Genomic DNA, 12,484 nt, shown 5'->3' with positions numbered 1-12,484 from the left:
CAAGACAAAGGGAGGAAAACAAAGAATAAAAAGAGAAATCTGGTGCATAAAGACAAGGACCTTTGTCACAGGAATAAGACAGACTAAAGGCCATCCCAACCTTCTCCAGCATAAGCCACTCTTTTTTCTTCCCTATTGAGTTTAACTTTATTAAACGTATTAATACACTTATTAATGTTAATTAATAAAGCTAAACCACTGATGTCAATGTATACATATGTATATTTAAGAAACCATGAATCTGAACATAGCTCTATGTGACATAAGGTCATATGTCACAAAGTGAAGTGAACGTGAAGAATGATTCTGGGGCTGGCTTCTGATAACCTCTCCCTGAAATCACAGCCAGAGCTGTGAAGGTGCCACCAACACTGCCCAATGTGGGTACCTGCTCCCTCGTTCCACTAACTCTGTTGACCCTCCTCTGTCTCTGTTACAGCACATCAACAGGGAGCTTCTGGGAAGCCTGGCAAGTACCAGTTACTGACAACTTGCTGATGAGAAAACATATCTACTACACAAAGCTATTGTGAAGTCACAAATGCTTTTCTTTATATGTAGATTTTTTAACAATTTTTTTTGACTGAGCCTATGCATACAGAAGTTACCAGGCCATGGGTTGAACCCAACCCACAGCAGTAACAATGCCAAGTCCTTAACCTCTAGGCAACCAGGGAATATATACATATGTGTGTGTGTGTGTGTGTGTGTGTGTGTGTGTATGTATGTAAAATTGAAGTATAGTTGATTTATAATGTGTTAATTCCACTGTACAGCAAAGTGACTCAGTTATACATATATATATATATATACACATATTTTTCATATTCTTTTCCATTATGGCTTATCAAAGATTGTTGAACAGTTTCTTGTGCTGTATAGTAGGACCTTGTTTATCCATCCTATATATACTAGTATGCATCTGTTAAGCCCAAACTCCCAATCCTTCCCTCCCCCATTCCCCCTCCTTCTTGGCAACCACAAGTCTGTTCTCTGTGTCTGTGAGTCTGTTTCAGTTTTGTAGAGAAGTTCATTTGTGCCATATTTTAAATTCAACTCATAAGTTCAATATAGTATTTGTCTTTCTCTTTCTGACTTAGTATGAGAATCTCTGGTTCCTTCCATGTTGCTGCAAATGGCAGAACCTCGTCTGATGGCTGGCATCCTTACACTCTCTGAGCAGCTCATCCGGTTTAATGGTACTTTAAAGGGAACACTGCTTCTTATTTCCTTCCCCAAACCTCAGGGCTGCTTTTAGAAGGGATGAGTAAAAAACAAAACAAAACAAAACAAAACAAAAACAAGTGCTCTATTTAAAACACTACTTTTACATTGGTAAATGTGAAAAATTGAATTTTTTTTGGTCTTTTTTAGGGCTGCACCCACGCCATATGGATGTTCCCAGGCTAGGGGTTGAATCAGAGCTGTCGGCCTACACCACAGCCAGAACAATGCCAGATCTGAGACATATCTGAGCCATATCTCATGGAAACACTGTATCCTTAACTCAATGAGCGAGGCCAGAGATTGAACCAGTGTCCTCATGGTTATGAGTCAGGTTCATTACCACCAAGCCACAATGGGAATTCCTAAAAATGTCATTTTAAAAAAAGGAATATGTGGTTTCATATGTAGTATAACTGTACCATTATAGTAAAAATGAAAACAAGTATTTCATGTAAAAAAAATAGGTGGCACCAGATCAAAGTGCCACTGGTCACCAGTGGGTTTTTTATTTATTTATTTATTTTTGCTTTTTAGGGCCACACCTGTGGCATATGGAGTCCCAGGCTAGGGGGTGAATCGGAGCTACAGCTGCCGGCCTTCAACACAGCCACAGCTACGCCAGATCTGAGCCGCGTCACCACAGCTCATGGCAATGCAGGATCCTTAACCCACTGAGTGAGGCCAGGGATCAAACCCTCAACCTCATGGTTCCTAGTTGGATTCATTTCTGCTGTGCCATGAAAGGAACTCCGGCAGTGGATCACATGTGCTCTGCTCTCTGCCTGTTTCTCCAGTTTTTCAAATTTCCTATAATGTGCTGTCTTCTCATGTATAAGTTTTTGAAAATGTTGGCTGCAGGGGCAACAGATAAATACACCTAGTGCACTTCAAGATCAAAAATAGAAGGAAGGAGGGAGGGAAGAAGAAAAAAGAAGGAAGGAAAGAAAGAGACAAAAAAAGGGGGGGTAGGAGGAATGAGGGCAGTTTGGCTTCTCAAGTCAGGTTGTCAGAAAAACACCTGATAAAATAGCCTTGAAAACTTGAAGCTTTGACTTCTGGTGTTGGAGTACAAGGAGCTGTTTTTTTTTTTTTTTTTTCTCCTTCTGTTTATTAATACCTGAGAGATGTTTGTGTCAGCAGTTAAAAATGGAACAGAAGATAATGTCCTTTTTTCTTCAGTGTAACTGTGAGATATGCCTGCTGCCCCGGGGGACAAAGCAGCAGCTTCTCCACCTTGGGTTTTAGATTCCAAGTCACTTGACAGAGAGGCTCCTTATCTATGTCTACAATGTAATTAGGTAACGTGAGCAACAAAGACATGTAAAAGAAACCCCCTTCTAGGGAGTTCCCATTGGGGCTCAGTGGAAACGAGTCTGACTAGTATCCATGAAGACATGGGTTCGATTCCTGGCCTTGCTCAGTGGGTTAAGGATCCTGCAATGCCACGAGCTGTGGTGTAGGTCGCAGATGTGGCTTGGATCCTGTGTTGCTGTGGTTGTGGCTGGAAGCTGAAGCTCTGATTCGACCCCTAGCCAGGGAACTTTCAAATGCCACAGGTACAGCCCTAAAAAGGAAATAAAGAAAAAAAAAAACAAAAACCAAAAAACCAAAAAACCCTCTAGATCCAAAAGGAAGTGAGCAAACATTGGTACTGAGGAACATCCTTCTAAGTACAGCAAAAGGTCTCTCTTTCAGAATTTTAATGTTGACACATTGCCTCAGGAAATGTTTTAATTAGAGATTTAACAAAACATTTAACATCTATAATGTACAAGGTTGCTATGTATTTTGTTGTCTGGAATCCTGACACCTTCCTTGACATAGTGTGCACACATATTGACACAGCAACACAAGCGGGCTTTCCTCAAAGCATGCAGGAAAGAATGTAAGTGAGTCAGTGGAACTGAGAGCCGGATTGGCCTTCACAAATAAGCTAGACCAGTGCCATCCAGTGCAGCTCCAGGGACAATGGGGAGGCTCTCGAGCTGCCAACATAGTGCCCATGCGTCCTGTCTAATCACTGGACTGGCTGGTAAGACTGGAAAACTAGAACTTTAATTATTTAATTCTATATTACTCAATGAATTTATTACATTGATCATCACAACCCAATTTTATAGCATTTCCCTCCCAAACTCCCAGCGCATCCCCCTACGTCCCAAACTGTCTCCTTTGCAAACCATAAGTTTTCCAAAGTCTGGGAGTCAATATCTGTAGAACTTTAAATTTGGCTGTGGCTGTGTACCGGACGGCACAGATTACGCTTACTTGGCCATTAGAGAAATCAGCGGAGGCACCTGCCACAGGCAGCCTTTCCATCGTCAACATTTCATTCAGGACAGATTGGGGATGGGAAGGAAGGTGAGTGAATGGGTACATCAGTGACCTGCTCAACCTCCCCTCTGAACCTCCTGAAACACCTAGAAACCCCTCCCTGATAGGGGTCCAGGGTAAAATGATCCAAACAGATGAAGGCCCCCACACCCACTCCTATTCTCAGAGTAATCACACATTTGCTGGGACCTCGTATGTTCAAACCTGTTCACCTGTGGGATATTCTCTCCTTTGTTCTTTTTAATAACCAGGTGAGGCTGGAAGAGAGAACTCCCTCCAACCGCCCCTACCACTCACTTTGTATCTCAGGCTAAATGATTGGCTCAGGCTCTCGTATCTTGGAAGCGACTTTGCTGGAAAAGGAGGTTCTGACTCTTAGCTCTCCCTCTTTCCGTTGCATTGGCTGCCCTTCATCTGAGCCCCTGAGAAGGGCTGGGAGTTGGGAAGCTGCCTCTGTATTTAGGGTGAATCATGGGAGCCCCATGGAGCAGGAGCGCCTCACGCAGACCATCCTTGAGGCTGTGTAGACCCAGCATTGCCAAGATGCAGGATGGAGGTCAGTCTGCTGAACTTCCCAGTCAGTACCTTAGGCTAGCTCCTCGACCGCCTTACCTACCCCCCTCCTCCACTGGTGTGATGAGGACACAGTGGCCCCTGGTTGGAGAGCGGGTGAAATGACATACGCACCATGCTCAGTGGGGCCCACACTGTTCAGCCCATGTTGCTCTACACCGCCCTTTGACATAGAAAGACGAAGCTGTGGTCTGATGGCTTCACTGCTGTTTGTAGATTCAGAGCCAGGAGTGTGACCTTGGCTTGGAGCTGCTTCAGAACACTGCTGAATCCTTTAGCATTCCCCACACGTCCCCACCCTAGACAGTTCCCGAGGCTCTTTCTCCCACTATGATGCCATCAGGAGAGGGGAGCCAAGTCTCCGCCCCAGAATCTCTCCATCGTTGCTCTGTGGGGCTCACCCTCACTGTGGCTCCTGACATCCACCAGCATTGTGGGTGCAGCAGTGTGAAGCCCACGCCCAGGGCAAAGGAATAAATCTGGATGAAGTTTCTAAAACTAAACTCTTTCTCCACTGGAAACATCCCCCAGCCCCCTGAGTCCTTCCATCCTCACCACCATAAAAATGGAGTCATTATCAAAATAGACAAGGGGAAAAAAAAAAAAAGAAAAAAGATTAAAAAAAATAATAATAGACAGGGAGTTCCTGGTGTGGCACAGCAGAAACGAACTCAACTAGTATTCATGAAAATGCAGGTTCAATCCCTGGCCTCGCTCAGTAGGTTAAGGATCCAGCATTGTCATGAGCTGTGGTATAGGTTGCAAATGCAGCTTGGATCCCATGTTGCTGTGGCTGTGGCGTAGGCTGGTGGCTGTAGCTCCTAATGGACCCCTAGCCTGGGAACTCCCATATGCTGCAGCTGTGGTCCTAAAAAGCAAAAGCAAAAGCAAAAAAAAAAAAAAAAAAAAAAAAAAAAAAAGGAGAGAGAGAAATCAGCCTGGACATAAAGCCTTCTTCCTGAGTTCAGGACCCTGTCCAGTAATCTTCCTGTCTCCGTCCCCAAGCATCCTGTGACTGAGAACCTCCTTCATGGGCTTTGGGAATATGGGGGGTTGACCCAAGAACACAGGGTCTCAAGGATGTCATTTGGGTCCAGAATTCTCCCCCATATGGGCTGCCCCAGTGTGGGAGAAGACAACCCAAATCATTCAGACCCACACATAAGACAGGGTGGTGGGGAGGGGGTGCTGAAGACCAATACACTGGGTTGGAATGCAGCACAGAGGGTGAGGGCTGTTCTGCCTGGTGAGTGAAAACGCACAGCATCTAAAGACGGTATATAACTGCCCCGGCCCTTCCTGCTCTGTCATCAGGTAAGCACAGCTCAGCCTGACTCCAGGAATCACTGCCCTTTTATGACAGCTCCGAGCATTGCACCCTCCCAATGGACGGCTCCCAGGAGCAGAGTGGCTGTCAGACTTCTCCTGCTAATACAGACAATGACAGGAGAGCAGAGCTCCCCTGGGCCCCCGTCTCAACAGAACATGGCCAGTATTTACAACCACTTCGATCTGTGAAGGGCCACATGTCTCTCCTCCAGTCAGAGCTTACATTTTTGTTCCTGTTTGAAATCTGCATCGTAACAGCAGTGTGGATATATACCTATAAAGCTTTTAGCAACTGGAAAGAATGTTCTGGGTAAAGCATGGTGCTAGTGTAATCCAGATCACAATTTTGATCTTCACAAGAGCCAAATAAATACAACAATCCAGTTCACATTTATGGCCTGAACACCCACCCTGGGGGACTGGGCCTTTTAAGCCATGTGCATCCCTAGACATAAGATGGCTGAAAATTTTATGGCACATCTGCCCATCACGATTATGGGAAAAGCAACATAAAGACCTTGGCCTCACGGGTGAAGAACAGCATGTTAGTAACAGTATAGTGAGAAGGTGCTAGACCCAGGTTTAAGCTCAGGCCATTTACCAGCCCTGTGACCTTGGACCTTTGGACCATAGTTATGCCATTTGGAAAATAGAAAAAAAAAGAATAATAGCTTTTCTTCCTTTATCGCTGGGTGTTGTGGGGAATAAATGAGAAATCTCTTTGTAAACATACAGTGCTTCTACAAGTAGAAGATACTATGAATATTTATAGCCCAAGTGCTCAGAGATTTTTTTTTATAGTGGCTGCTGTGTATTTTGTTTTGTTCTCCCAGGGGTTGCTTTAAAAAATATGGTCTACGTTTCCGTTATGATGGCATTTAGACCTCTGCTTTGTCAAGCAGAGGGGCGAACTTTCATAAATTCTTTTTCTTTATTGAACTAGAAAGGCCTTGTGTCTCTGGTGTATAATGTCACAAACACCTGGTTATGACGGATGGGCAAGAGGCAGAGCCAGTGGCTGCAGCATCATTACCTTCTACATCAAGATGGCACTGGAGCACCTCAGGATGAGGCCAGCATGGGAAACATTGTTTTTAGTGGAGAAGGTGGAAGAGATATGGACATGGAAGATGAAGCTGTCTCCCGCCGAGAGAAATGGAGTGGGGGGCTGCTGGCCATTCCGTGTTACACTGACCGTTCCACGCTGCCCAGCTGGGCAGTAAACATGAAAATGGGGAAGCTCAATTCTCTTTCTTCCATTGAGTCAGGCCTCAGTTTGAAAATCACACAGGGCCTCAGAAATGATCTCTTTAAACACTTAAGTTAGGGGCAGAGAGAGGCATTTCAGTGACCTTAAACTTGGACACTGTTGAGCGAATTCCTCCACAATATAAATACTGAGGGGAGTATACGGAAATGCCCTGTTCAGTGAGAAGTAATAAAACACATGGACCAGTGACTGATAACAGAAAAAGGAGGAACCTCCATGATGGGGAGAGTTGGTTCTGGCTCAGGCTGGGTTGATGCTAAGCTGCTGAAGCCAGTCTTATGAAGTCTCTGCAGAGCCCCTGGGTGCCAGGCTGGGGTACCAGCCTCTCAGACTTGAGATGAAGGCTGCCTTGTGTTCTGAGGGACCTCAGGAGGGGATGGGGGGAGATGGCCCAACAGGGAGCCGTCTCCTTCTTGCAGGGGGCTCTCACCAATGCTGTTTCCCTCTGGCCTTGAGGTAGAATCTCTAGCTTCTGAGTCCTTGAATGTGGAGCAGCTGCACAGCCTCTGCTGTGGGGAGAGATCAGGAATTTTCCTGCAGAGGGAGGCACTAGACCTCCTTTGGGGAAAACTTCCACTTCCATGGGGGGGGGGGCTTGTTTAATTTTTTTTTCTGGATAATGTCTCATTAAATTATATGGGTGCTTTGACTCATATGGCCTTAGCCCCTAGAGCCTAGAAAAAGATAAAGAGAATTTTTCTTTCTTTTTTTGTCTTTTTAGGACCACACCCAAGGCATATGGAAGTTCCCAGGCTAGGGGTCAAATTGGAGCTGTAGCAATGTGTTTTATTTTTATTTTTTCAGTTTTAGCATTTACTCCCCCCATCACATTCTTGGAACTATCTTCATTGAAGCTCAACAGGAAACTGCATTGATGGAGAAGATGCTGGCTTTGCTGTCATGAAATAGCTGCTGGAGCTGTCTGGAAGGTATATGTGCCTTGGGGGACCACAGAGATGCTGTGAGTGTGGGCAGCAGGAGGGCAGCCAGCTGACCTGCCACCAGCCCAACAGCTTCCGAGCAGGTACCCAGGGTGTTGCCTTAGTCCTTCACATGGGTGGGGGCAGGGCTTGCACCTCCTCCAGGCACTCGTCATAGGCTTCCTGGTAGTCCTTATGGGACTTGACCATTATCACACAGGTGGGGCGCTTGGAGCCAGCAGCTGCACCCAGGTTCGTCTTAGAGGGGATATAGATGTAGGGCAAATTCCGGTCTTCACACATAACTGGGAGATGGCAGTATACCTCAACCGGTAACGTGTCTCCTGCCAAAACCATGATCCCTTTCTTGCCTTTGTCAATAAATTTCTGAACCTCCTTCACCCCGTGCTGAATCTGCTTCTGCTTTATGGCTTTCTTGATGCATTTGTAGAGCTTCCCCGTAAGTCTGCGAGAAGCCAGGGGGTGCACAGTGGGGTTCAGATTTCACCAGCAGTTCATGGTAAGCATGCTCCCCACAGCATGCTTCTGTCTGAGCCTCTGGCCTGTTGGGATCTGCCTTTATTTTGGTCATGGCAGCGACTGGGCAATCAAGTGCCCAAGAACTGCAATGTGTTTTAAATAGGATCTTTTGCTTGGAGTAGGTATTAAAAATGGTGATGTGGGAGTTCCCGTCGTGGCGCAGTGGTTAACGAATCCAACTAGGAACCATGAGGTCGCGGGTTCGATCCCTGCCCTTGCTCAGTGGGTTAACGATCCGGCGCTGCCGTGAGCTGTGGTGTAGGTTGCAGACGCGGCTCGGATCCCGCGTTGCTGTGGCTCTGGTGTAGGCCGGTGGCTACAGCTCCGATCCAACCCCTAGCCTGGGAACCTCCATATGCCGCGGAAGCAGCCCAAGAGATAGCAACAACAACAACAACAACAACAACAACAACAAGACAAAAAAAGACAAAAAAAAAAAAAAATGGTGATGTGGGAATTCCTGCTATGGCGCAGTGGGTTAAGAATCTGACTGCAGCAGTTTGGGTACTGCAGAGGTGAGGATTCAATCCCCGGCTTGGTGCAGTGGGTTAAAGGATCCAGCATTGCCACAGCAGTGGCTCAGATGTGATCCTTGGCTGGGAACTTCCATGTGCTATGGGTGTGGCTATTAAAAAAATGGTGATATGGGTGCTTGCTTAGGAATTCACACATGTGGTATCTGTGAGCATGTCAGCCAACACTGAAAGCCTGTCAGCAACCAGGAATCCACTGCATGGGCTTGTTCTGACTTTTCCATTCTCTGTTCACTGCCTTAGTGACTTAGTGCTTGATGGTTTTATAAAGGGCTGTTAGGATACTTCACAATGGCAATTTCACTTGCATTTAGTTTCCACAACCTAAATCAACTGCTAGGCCCTTTTCAAAACCATAAAGCTCCTTTAGAATTATCCTGCAAATAATTCCACAAAAGGCATATTTTAATAACGTGTTGTTTCCTGCTGGCATTTAGCTGTGATGTATATTAATGAAAATAGTGCACTTTTTATATGAAAACAGTCTCAGCTTTCTGCCAGGATAAGATTAGAATGGGGTATTATTTGATGGTATTTAGCCAGAAGACACCTCCTCTAAACAAGGTTCTCAGGGGAGCTAGTGACATAAAGAGCAACAGTAAAAAGAAACAGTGTACCTGCTTTTATAAAAACTTTTAGAGACTGATATAAGCAGAGCACCACCCACGCCTCCCAACATGAATAGCTGAACAGACAGAAAAGTTTCCCAGCAAAGTGATCAAAGTATCCAGATAATCTCAGAGATTATAATCACATACAGTTTATTACTGGCAGCTCCCAGAGCCTTGGAAGCGGAGAGTGAGACAACATTAAAACAAGCCTCAGGGCAGAACAGTGTGACCCTGGGTATTTCCTGATTCTTTGCATTGTATGGTACATCCAGGTGGGGATGCAAAGCAGAAAGAATGAACTAATCCAGAAGCAGCATGACAGAGGGCTCAATGCCTGGACTCTAGGACCATCCTCTTTCGTCCTAATTGAAGTACCATTCCCTGTTATAGGATGTCCACCTTCCTAAGAGGGAGGCTTTGGCGGTGAGGAGCTCTCACTTCTGAATCCTCAAAGTTGAAATCCTGTGCGCCCCAGCTCTGGATACTTACATGGCACAGGGACCTTCCATGTTACCAGCTGGCTCAGGTGGCCATGCCAAGAGAAAGGAGGGAATGCTGGTCCTGAGTCGAGCCCTGGGGCCTCACGTGACCCTCCTCCATGGCATGATTGAGTGTCTCACAGGTGCCTTCACCTGGCTGAGGCTAGGGTCCACATCCAGTCTGTTCCCAGCTACACCCTCCTCCATCTCCCCATCTTAGGTAACAGCACATGTGCTGGGGCCAAGAATCCGAGTCCCTCTGCATTCCTCTCTTTTCCTTCCCCCCACTTGCAGCATCTTTCCCATCAGCAAGTCCTGTTGGTTTTACTTCCCAAATGAACTTGCCCACTTGTTGCTGTTTATATGGCTATCACCTTAGTCTCCCCCTCCCCGCTTCCTGTGGGGCCACCACCACCAAGTCCATTGGGTCTGGACTAAAACCTGCACCTGTGGGCCAATCTGGCCCCCATGGCCTCCAGGGTCTGGGCTGTCTGTCCACTTCTCCCACTTCCCACCCCACCCCCACTCTCTCCAGTCTCATCTGCTCTTTGTGTAAGGGGTTCCTTCTGTTCATTTAGGCTAAACTGCCATCTCCCTGGACACATCTTTCCTGACCCCTTAAACTAAATAAGCCACCTTTCTGCCCCAACCCCATTATTTGTTCTGTTTCATTCTTAGGATCTCTAATCCAAGATGGTATCATTTGTTTGTGGGTGTACTCCTGGTCACCCCCTGTGATAGGAGCACCATGTCAGTTTGCTGCTATATCTCCATGACAGAAGCAGTGTCCATAAAGCATGTTTGATGTGTTCTCAGAAAACACTGGCTGAACAAGTAGGTGATTTTTAAGTCACCCTCCCTGAAGTCAATGTGAGCCCAATGATGCTCTGCAAATGGGATCAACCAATTGTGCAGCATCTCTGCTTCTGGGGAAGATGCAACCAGGTAGGTGGGCATGATGTGAGCTCATGAGTGAGCATGATCCTATCTCCTGGACAAAGCTGTCAGCAAGCAAGCACTGTTTCTGCTCTGCACTGAGTGCACTGTTAGGTGCTACTGAGTCAAAGGGCTCCAGGAACTCACTGTGTGGCCTGGGGGTGGGTGTGACCCCCCCCCACTAAAGGAGAATTAGATGCCAATAATTCAGAGGGATTTAAAGAGGCCAAGATCACTATGAAATGCAATTGCTGGGCTAAGCATTACCAAAGGAGGCAGAGAATCTGGAGGGACAGATGCGAAGAGAAAGAGGAGGGCTTGCGGGTACAGGAAGGGGTGCAAATGAGAGGAGGACAGGCTGTGGGGACATGGATCAGCCGGGGCCAAATTTTGCCCTTGGAAAGCCCCAAAGAGACTGATTAGATTCTGCACAAACTATGGGCATTTAGAATGTTCGACTATTTAGGGTCTAAAAGAATTCAGAAACAAATAGGTGGGATGAAATGTGAGTTCTTAAGACATTACTCTCCTCTATAAGGCTCTGGTGGTATTTTTCTTGGGAACTGGGTTCCATTTATTAAACCAAGAGTTACTTCTGCCTCCTCTGTACCGGGTACAGTGCTTGTGGTAGGGGTTCCACAGGCAACAAGATCACAGTTGTTGCACCCAAAAGGTTGTAATCCATCCAAAGAAGCAAATAGTATGTGGACACATTCAAAATGATCATTTAAGTGTAATTTTAAAATTGCTTGTTTCAGGCAAATTCTTTTCTATTAGTGATGTGGGAAGACAGAAAGAAAGAAGATGCTATTCACAGGTTATTTGCAAGGCTGTACCACAGTGTGTTGAAAAGGCAGTGAGGTGAGACACACAGAACAAAACTGTAGGTACTAGTGGGGAGAGGGAAGGGGGAGGGGCAATATAGGGGTGGGGGATTGAGAGGTACAGACTATTAAGTATAAAATAAGCTACAAGATATCTTGAATACAACTGATATTTCATAATAACTACAAAAGGAGTATAACCTTTAAAAATTGTGAATTACTCTATTGTACACTGTAACATATAATGTTGTCTAGTAATTATAACTCAATATAAAACAAATAACCAGTATATATGTGCAGGGCCCATATGATTGGGACCCACATAACTGGAAAAAAAAAAAAAGGATAGTGAGGTCGAAACTGAGCAGGACCCTATGAGGCCTTCCTGGGGCAGATCCCCACCCCACCCCCAAGTCCTCTGCCCACCTTCTGTCTGTAGAAAAACTTTAGCCAAAGAACACATTTAACCAGAGAAGTGATAAAAATGCAGAAGCAAAGGAAAACAGTCAAAAAAGACCCAATAATAATAGGTTAGCCATTAAACAAAGCCAAGGACATTTAGTTCCTCCTCAAGGACCATAGATACTATTCTGAGCCACTGCCTTTGAAATATTTTTCAGACACTGAAACCCCCACCAGGTGGAAGAAGTTAACTACATGATGGCCTGTCAATAGCCAGGACAGAAACTGCTCTACCTTGCACAATTCTGAGAACTGGCTTCAAGGAAATGGGAAAAAACTGATCCTGGAACTAAAGATCAACCATACTAAAACAATCAAGATGATGCTGATCAGACTCTGGCATGATCAGTTTCAAGATGATGGTCAGAGCTGACTGTGCTGTTTCTGCATGTAGTCCCCACCTCGGCCAATACACCCCTAGCATGCCCCTTTAAAAGCTCTTGCCC

The 12,484-nt window shown here is 45.8% G+C and overlaps 1 protein-coding gene and 1 pseudogene across 3 annotated transcripts in view; both read right to left on the bottom strand.

Moving 5' to 3' along the window:
- MFAP3L (microfibril associated protein 3 like) overlaps positions 1-12,484 on the bottom strand; it is a 190,748-nt gene that overhangs the window by 107,296 nt on the left and 70,968 nt on the right. The window lies entirely within an intron of this gene.
- LOC100157248 (H/ACA ribonucleoprotein complex subunit 2 pseudogene) lies at positions 7,653-8,245 on the bottom strand (annotated as a pseudogene).

Source organism: Sus scrofa, chromosome 14 (genome assembly GCF_054392235.1).
Source record: "Sus scrofa isolate SSC_HxYL_T2T_F1_AM1 chromosome 14, Sscrofa_HxYL_maternal_Yorkshire_Landrace_v2.0, whole genome shotgun sequence".
Classification (NCBI taxonomy): Eukaryota; Metazoa; Chordata; class Mammalia; order Artiodactyla; family Suidae; genus Sus; species Sus scrofa.
The sequence above is the reverse complement of the archived record's forward strand: the minus strand, read 5'-3'. Positions and strand labels throughout refer to the sequence as shown.